Below are 8689 nucleotides of genomic sequence, written 5' to 3'. Positions count from 1 at the left end.
ATAATACAAAATAGATTGTAAGCCAAAGACAAAACAAGAGACAATAAAGGTCACTTATAATGATAAATGGGTCAATCTAACAAGAAGTCATACATGTAAATATTTGTGCACATAAAAATGAACACAAATATATAATGCAAATATTAACAGCACTGATGAGAGAAATAGAAGAGCATACAATTATTGGGGGAATGCTAATACCTTACTTTTAACAGTGGATAGATCTGACAGAAAATCAATTACAGAACATGCACTTAAACTATACATTACACCAAATTGACTTAACAGACATTTATGGAACATTCTAAATAACAGCAGCGGAACGAACATTCTTATCAAACACATATGGAACATTCCTAAGATACATCATATATTAGATCAAAAGGATATCTTAAGAAATTTTAAAAGATTAAAATTGTATCAATCATCTATTTGGGATACAATGATAAAAACTAGAAAACAATTACAGGATAGAAACTGGAAAATTCACAAATATGTGGAAAATAAGCCACATGCTTATGAATGGTCAATAGGTCAAAGCAGAAATCAAAAGGGAAATAAAAAATATCTTGAGACAAATGAAAGTGTAAATACAGCATACCAAAACTGAGGGGATTCAGCAAGTTCTAAGAGGGAACCTTTTAGCAATAGATATATATACTAGGAAAATAAGAAGGATCCCCCCAAATCAACCTACATTAAACATCAAGAAACTATGAAAGAAGAACAAAGCTCACAACTTATAGAATTAAAGAAATATCAAATATGAGTGGATACAAATGAAATAGACACTAAAAGACAATAGAAAAGTTCAATAAACATAGGGCTAATATTTTAAAAAGACTAAATAATTGAAAAGCATTTAGCTAGACTCACCAAGAAAAGAGAGGGTTCCAAGAAATAAAATACTGAATGAAAAACGAGACATGTTACAAATGTTAGCACACAAATAAAAAGAATCACAAGACCACCACGAACTATTATAAACCAACAAATTGTATAATCTAGACAAAATGCTTAAAATCTCAAAGCATACAACCTATCAAGATAGAGTCATGAAGTAATAGAAAATCTGAATAGGCCAATTTCTAGTAAAGAGAATGAGTCAGTAGTCAAAAACCTACCAACAAACACAGGTTCAGGGCCAGGTGGCTTCACTGATAAATTATACCATGCATTTCAAGAAGAAATAATACTAATTCTTCCCTAACACTCCTAAAAAATTGAAGAGGAGGGAGCACTTCAAAACTCATTTTATGATTCAAGCATGATCCTAACACCAAAACCAGACAAGGACACGCAAGTAAAGGAAATTATAGGCCAATATCTTTGATGAATATAGATGCAAAATACATCAACAAAATATTAGAAAACCAAACTCAGTAATACACTAGAAATGATATACCACAAACAAGAGGGATTGATACTAGGAATACACGGATGGTTCAGCATCTACAAGTCAATCAATATGATACAATGTTAGGAAAATGAAGTATAGGGACGCCTGGGTGGCTGAGTGGTTGAGCGGCTGCCTTTGACTCAGGGCGTGATCCCGGGCCCGGGACCAAGTCCCCCATCGGGCTCCCTGTGAGGAGCCTACTTCTCCCTCTGTCTATCTCTCTGCTTCTCTCTGTGTCTCTCAGGGATAAATAAATAAAATCTTAATAAAAAAAGAGAAAAGAAAATGAAGTATAAAAAATCACATGACCATCCCAATAGATGCAGGAAAAGCACTTGACATAATGCAACATCCATTCATGGCAACAACTCTCAACGAAGTGACTATAGAGGGAATACGTCTCAACATAATGAAGGCCATATATAACAAGAACACAGCTAACATCACGCTCAATGGTGAAAAGCTAAAAGCAATTTTCTAAGACCATAAAAAGACAAGGATGTTCGCTCTCACCCCCCTTTTATTCATTATCATAATAGGAGTCTTAACCAAAGCAGTTAGCCAAGAAAAAATAAGCAGAAGGCATCCAAACTGGGAAGGGAAGAAGTAGAACTGTTTATTTGCAAATGATGTGATATTCCATATGAGAACTCTAGAGACTCCACCAAAAAAAAATTTAAAAAATGAATTTTAAAAAAGCTGCAGGATACAGAATCAAAGTAAAGTAATCTTTTGCACCTCTACACACTAATAACAAATGATCAGAAAGAGAAATTAAGGAAACAATCCAAAATATGATTGCATCAAAAATACCAAGGAACAAATTGATCCAGAGTTAAAAAGCCAACACACAGAAAACCATAAGATGTCGATGGAAAAAATTGAAGAAGTCATGGATTAGAAGATTTAATACTGTTAAAATGTCCATGCTGCCCAAAGGAACCTACAGATTCATCCAGTCTGTATCAAAATCCCAATGGCTTTTTATAGAAATAGAAAAAGCAATCCTAAAATTTATGTAGAATCACAAAATGTCCTGAATAGCCAAAGCAATCTAGAGAAAGTAAAACAAAGTTGGAAGCATTATACGTCTCGGTTGGAAGCATTATACTTCCTGATTTGAAACTATATCACTACTAAATAAACTGTATAACTACTACGGTAGTCAAAACAGTATGGCATTGGCATAAAAACAGGCATATATATATATATATATATATATATATATATATATATATGCGATTGTGGTGGCATATGGTTTTGGCTTTTTTATCTTGTGGAGTTGAGAGACATAGGCTTTGATAAAAGTTTTTTTAAGTTGTGATGTTCACTTAGACTTCTAATTAAGTGTTGTTAAATGCCTTTTAATAATTTTATGTAGCAAGTAATAATACATTTTCACTCTAGAATATTTTGAAAATTACTCAAATGAATTCTCTGGAGTCTTCCTCCAAGTTTGTCAAGTTAAGGTCAGTTATGCTTCAAAACTTTTCTTCTTTCCTTGAGAATGTTATGTTCTGTTACCTTTCAAGAGAAGCTGAGGAAGAAAAAAAATCCCAAATAAGAAAGAACAACCTGATGTTGGGGGTGATATGTTGTTGGTGGGATTCTGTCTGACAGTGGAGTGGTGATGGTCATGAGTTCATTACAATAATAAAGTTTAAGGTAAACTTTCTCTAGAATCCTGAAGCAACTTCTCTCCTAACGCTGCTCCTTTTGAATCATTGCTCATCTCCCTTATATATGAGGTGTCGGCATATAGAGATAGATAGATAGATAGATAGATAGATAGATAGATAGATAGATGATAGCGCTGAAGATTGATAGCTGAGTAGACAGGTATTATTTCTTCTTAACCCTTCATGGAATAGTCCCACTCAGTATGAGAACTGACGTCTGTGTGTGTGTGTGTATGGGGGGGGGGGGAATCCTGAAAAACTAAATCACTGCCTACTGGTCACAGTTTTCTATTCCATGAATGAGTCAGGAACAAGCAGTAGTGCCCCTAGATGGTGGAGGTATAGCCTCAGAGGGCTAAGTAAAGTGGTATCTCCCTATAGTGAATTCCCCACTCCCACCAACCCTGACAACCTCCATCCCTGAGGGTGCTGCCTATTTTAAACAGATGCTACAAATATGATGAAGGGAAAAATAAGCAAGCATGCCAGCATTATTATAAAACAACCAAGAGAATAATGGTAAAAATTAGGTGAATGTGGTAGTAGAGGAATATTTATATTTAAGGGTCTGTGTTTGTAGCATACATGGTCTCAAATCATGGAATTTGTGTTTGTATTATATCCTTTCCTATGAAGGAAAGAAGAAGGTCAGCTGGTCCTGGGAGAACCTTAAAGTTAGAAAACCTAGGGATTCTCCTGGTTTATCAGAAAGGGGAGACAGTTTGGAAGGGAGAAATCAAGAGAGCTAGAGATTGGGACATTGCTGTCACCCAAAGCATTTTGTAAAACAATCCAAAGTTCTCCTGAATGGGGTCTTCCAAGATTCACGGGGAGCAGCAGGTTGGCTTGGCAAGCCACTGTCTTCAGATTGGTTCTGCATAATATCAATCAACACAACAAAGGCCACATGTTCCTCATCTGGATTGTTGACAGCCTGTAGAAAGATAGGAAATATCCTCACTCTAGTAGTCCCTACCAGCCATGTCATTTCTCTCTTCAACTCAGACCTGGGAAAGACACCCAGGGTTCTTCCTTAAGTGATGTCATACTGTGTATACAAGGCTGAGTCTAGAATTGAAGTCTATCCGCTCTTTCCCTTCACCATTAGATTCTTGAGCTATGAGATCCCTTTTGCACATCCCCCACCCCCTGTTTGAGAGTGGTTTGTTTTTATTTGGAAATTATTCTTAGAAAACACAATCTGGACAATAGATGCATCAATTGAGTCTAAATCTCCTAAATAATATAATTGTTGCACTTGATAGTTTCACTTTACTTCTCCTAGATTAATAGGAAAAGTCCTCATGCCATTCTACTGGCATAGATCCTATTCTGAAAAATAAGCAGAAATGTCTATTTCTTTGTCTTTACTAAAATAGAAAATCTTTTTTTGTGACAACTGTGGGATCTGCCCCAACAAATTGGATACTTCTATAATAAAATAAATCATTGTTAGTGTTCATCCAGGCAACCCACAACTCTTCAAATGATCTAAGATGCCACTGCCCAATGCAGAAAGCCTTTCTTGTATTTGCTCGTTCGCTTGTTAAAAAATGTTTATTGAGTGCTTACCATGTGGCAGTCTATCATTGTGAGAGCCAAAAGTCTGTTTTCCATTGTTGAGTAAATTTAAATGTCTGAGGTAATTGAGAGGATTGAAGAATTCCCCTATGCCTACTGAATTTACTTTATCAATTGCCTATCATTTCCATTTTTCCACATAGATATATTTTTGTCCCCTTCATTTGTAATGTGTTGCATACAACAGACTTCCTCTGTCTAAATGCTTCTCTACTCTTCAATTTTGTCTGGTTCAGCTGACTCATTTGAGGTGTTTCCTGGGCCATAACTGCACTGGCACTGCTGATCTTGGCCTATCCAGCTATCCTTTCTCTCTGTTCCATTCCTTTGTTTCCACACAGTGACTCTCCACAATTTTGAAACATATTTAGCCAGATTCCAAGGTTTATCTTGTATTTAAACAGTGGCATGCCATTTTCCCCTAATAAGACAAATTAAAGTAGAAAATGAAGAACTAATTTGTTCAAGTCTTTCTCTTACCCGTTGCGTATAAGTACACAACTATAAAACTCAGGTCACACAATATAAAATTTAAATATTTCCACAAAATAAAAAGCTAAAACATTATATCCTAAGTTAAAAGCTAAAGAGGTCAGCTTAATCATTGTGCTTCTCTGTCCCCTTCTTTTAACTTGTAGTTAGATACCTTGGAGGCCCATGAATTGCGTGGATGTCCTCTCCCTCTAGCTCCTGAAACATAAGACACTGATTAAGAACATTTTTTTTAAATTCCATGTACTTTGCTTGTTGCTCAATTTTACCACCTATGCTATATTTGAGCTCCAGGAAATCAAGAAAACGAGGACACACAACGTATGATAATGAGTCTTTTTGACAGAACATTGCTGCCAAAGTCAAGAGATAAGAGTTCCCAGGGTGTGGCCAACCACATAAAGCACCTTGGATAAAACAACATCACATAATCTAGCCCTTGCAACTAACTGCAAAAATAACTGTGTTGCCACACTTACACTGCCATATACAAACATCCATTCATATTGACACAAGTCCTGTTAGTAGAAGATACAAGAAACAGTAGCAAAATCACACAAATATTAGTGAAATGATAATAAGACTTTCAATCACTGAGGAGAGTAGACATTATTTAGGTGAATAGTTTTGTAACAACTGTTTAACTATTTGAGGAAGATCAAGGTGACTTTCCAAAGCCATGAGATGAACCTGAATGTCCATCATGATTAAAATATTGTTTAATAACGGAAATCTCAGTTTTTAGAGGTGCACAGTAGAAACAAGAGACGAAACTGAACCAATATCTTAACAATGTTGGTTTGGGCATATGTTTGTGAGGGAAATACAGCATTTGTATTGTACAATTTAAATCTTTTTATGTTTTCCTAATAAAAGGGAAAGATAGAATTGTCACATCTTTCATAGGTGAAGTAACGGTGACTTTTAAAACTTTAAGCATATTTTTCCATATTTTCTAGTATCGTAAAAAATTACCACCTCTTGCATTTTGAAAAGGAGAATCTTTGTTAAATCATAGATATACAGAAAAAAGTGTAAGCAATTAAACAAAAATCACTTGAATTACATTGTTCAATAGTATCATTATTAACCGTCTCTATTGCCTTATTGCCCCTCTGTATTGAGTGTGTGTGTGATAAAATTTTATACATTGAGATATTAATGCGTATGTAACATAAAAGGCATTTTTGAGGTTTTTGTAAGTATAATTCACTTACTTGCCCTCTTCCCATCAAATTAAGTCTCGTTTGTGATAACTGTCATATATTGTGGGTGTCAGAAAAGAAGCAAATGCCTTAGAAATCATGAGAGAATAAATAACATGTCAACATAACCAGAGTTTTCAATTACCATCCAGTGTCCTTCTTCTCAAGTGATACCTATTAGAAGCTGGGTAACAGTGAGAACCCTGAATGTGGGGGCAGAAACTCCCCTGGGGCTCCCTATCTAATATCTGGGGTCTAGGGCCCTGGTAAGGCAATGATTTGTTACCAGTGTCTTCATCAATTATAGTCATGATAATTAGCAGGTACAGCCAGCTAACTTTTTCCTGAGTTCTTGCATGGGTCTGAGAAAAATTAGAAAAGAAGGTCAGAATTTATTAAACCAGTACTCTTGTAATGTGGACCTATTGTTTCCCCAGAGGTGTATCCATGACACTGTACAACACTTGGCCCCCTCACAAGGTTTAGGTTTAGGGATTATAGGGGCCATTGCAGAAGTGTAGACTGTTGATTATGCTGGTTGTAGTGCTGTGAGTCAGATTTCTCAAGGCCTGAAAACACGTCTGGATCACCTTCAGCTTAATTTAGTTTGAGTGACATACAACCAGAACAGGCTGTGGCTGACCTCAAGGCTTTCTAGATCAGACATGGTTCATAGGCTGATAAGATTGCATCGGCAAAACGTATATTCCTGCCTGGAGCTCTAGTATACCTGTGAGTTCTCACAGACGAAAGTACTGTGTAGCCTGGGCTGTGTAGCCAGGCTACACAGTAGGCATTCAGGGTTCTAAATTTCACCTAATTCTTTTGGGTCATGTTTCACCCCTGGCTTTCTCTATGCCTGGAACACCCAAGCCCACAACTTCCCCCAAATAAATCTCTCCAGAAGGTAAACCTCCCATGTTCTTCTGGGAGGAATAAAGGAAAACAGTTTTCTGGTTGAGTGGGTCATAGAACAGATCTGGGGGTCTAATACCTCCTTAATAAAGTTTGAAACAATTCTGTGGTTTTTTTATACTTACCACCCACTCCTCTCCTTAAAGATACCTGGTGCCTCCACTTCCTTAGCATTTCTGAGGTACTCTGACTCCAATCTGCTTGCACCTTATTGGCCATAGAACACTGCATCATAATGGGCCTGCTAGGGAGACACAGAAGTAACTATCAGGAAAGATGGGTCCCTGTGCCAGTATCATTAGAGCTTTGGTTTAGTTTTTTTCCCTCTTCCTTGACCTCTTCTGTAAAATAGAATAAAACCTAACCCTGTCACACACCTAGAAATGTTGTAAGATATAAGGAGGTTCCAACTATGAAAGCACTTTATGTTTACAGAGGGGAACAAAAGTTGAATGTTGTCACCATCAGCAATAAGTGACACACAAAGAGATTTAGGCATATCAATTGAACACAGTGTTTATTCTTCATATTTTAAATAATCCACTGGTGGGTTGAGACAGGTGTCTGTACCACAGGATTCCTATATGATATCACTACCCTTTTTGTTCTTACCTTCTGCACCAGTTTACTGGCAGCGTTTTCCCCCATGGAGTGGGGTTGACATCCTATGGAGTGACATCCCACGTAGTACACCTACCTTTTCCAGATGTCTCTTTATTTTAACCTAGCATACACATGTATCCATAATAATTGTTTTTAAAGTTATTTAAATTCCAGTTAGTTAACATATAGTGTAATATTAGTTTCTGGTGTACAATATATTAATTCAACACTCCCACACATCACCCTGTGCTCATCACAGCAAATGCACTCCTTAATCCCCATCACCTATTTAATTCATGCCCTACCCACTTCCCCTCTGACAACCAGCACTTTGTTCTCTATAGTTAAGATTCTTTCTTGGGATCCCTGGGTGGCGCAGCGGTTTGGCGCCTGCCTTTGGCCCAGGGTGCGATCCTGGAGACCCTGGATCAAATCCCACGTCGGGCTCCCGGTGCATGGGGCCTGCTTCTCCCTCTGCCTGTGTCTCTGCCTCTCTCTCTCTCTCTCTGTGTGACTATCATAAATAAATAAAAATTAAAAAAAAAGATTCTTGTTGTTTTTCCTCCTTTTTATTTTTAAAAAATTTTTTAAAAATTTTTTAAAAAGGATTTTATTTATTTATTCATGAGAGACACAGAGAGAAAGAGAGGCAGAGACACAGGCAGAGGGAGAAGCAGGCTCCATGCAGGGAGCCTGATGTGGGACTTGATCCCGGAACTCCAGGATCATACCCTGAGCTTGGCAGACACTCAACTGCTGAGCCACCCAGGGATCCCCTGTTTTTCCTCTTTTTATCTCTTTGTTCATTTGTTTTG

General features: G+C 37.1%; 1 long non-coding RNA gene across 3 annotated transcripts; it reads right to left on the bottom strand.

Annotated features, from left to right (window-relative positions):
• Positions 1-2742: 2742 nt before the first annotated feature.
• LOC140627631 (uncharacterized) lies at positions 2743-7507 on the bottom strand. Of its 3 annotated transcripts, none has more exons than XR_012026283.1 (4): positions 7397-7507; positions 5306-5349; positions 3849-4012; positions 2743-2936 (listed from the first exon to the last, which is right to left on the bottom strand). It is a non-coding gene; the product is annotated as an uncharacterized lncRNA (long non-coding RNA). The 3 variants fall into 3 exon arrangements; XR_012026284.1 differs by lacking the exon at positions 2743-2936 and adding an exon at positions 6643-6718 and having other exon boundaries at positions 3614-4012; positions 7397-7480; XR_012026282.1 differs by lacking the exon at positions 2743-2936 and having other exon boundaries at positions 3614-4012.
• Positions 7508-8689: the final 1182 nt, after the last annotated feature.

The sequence above is a fragment of the Canis lupus genome, chromosome X (genome assembly GCF_048164855.1).
Source record: "Canis lupus baileyi chromosome X, mCanLup2.hap1, whole genome shotgun sequence".
Taxonomy (NCBI): Eukaryota; Metazoa; Chordata; class Mammalia; order Carnivora; family Canidae; genus Canis; species Canis lupus.
The sequence above is the reverse complement of the archived record's forward strand: the minus strand, read 5'-3'. Positions and strand labels throughout refer to the sequence as shown.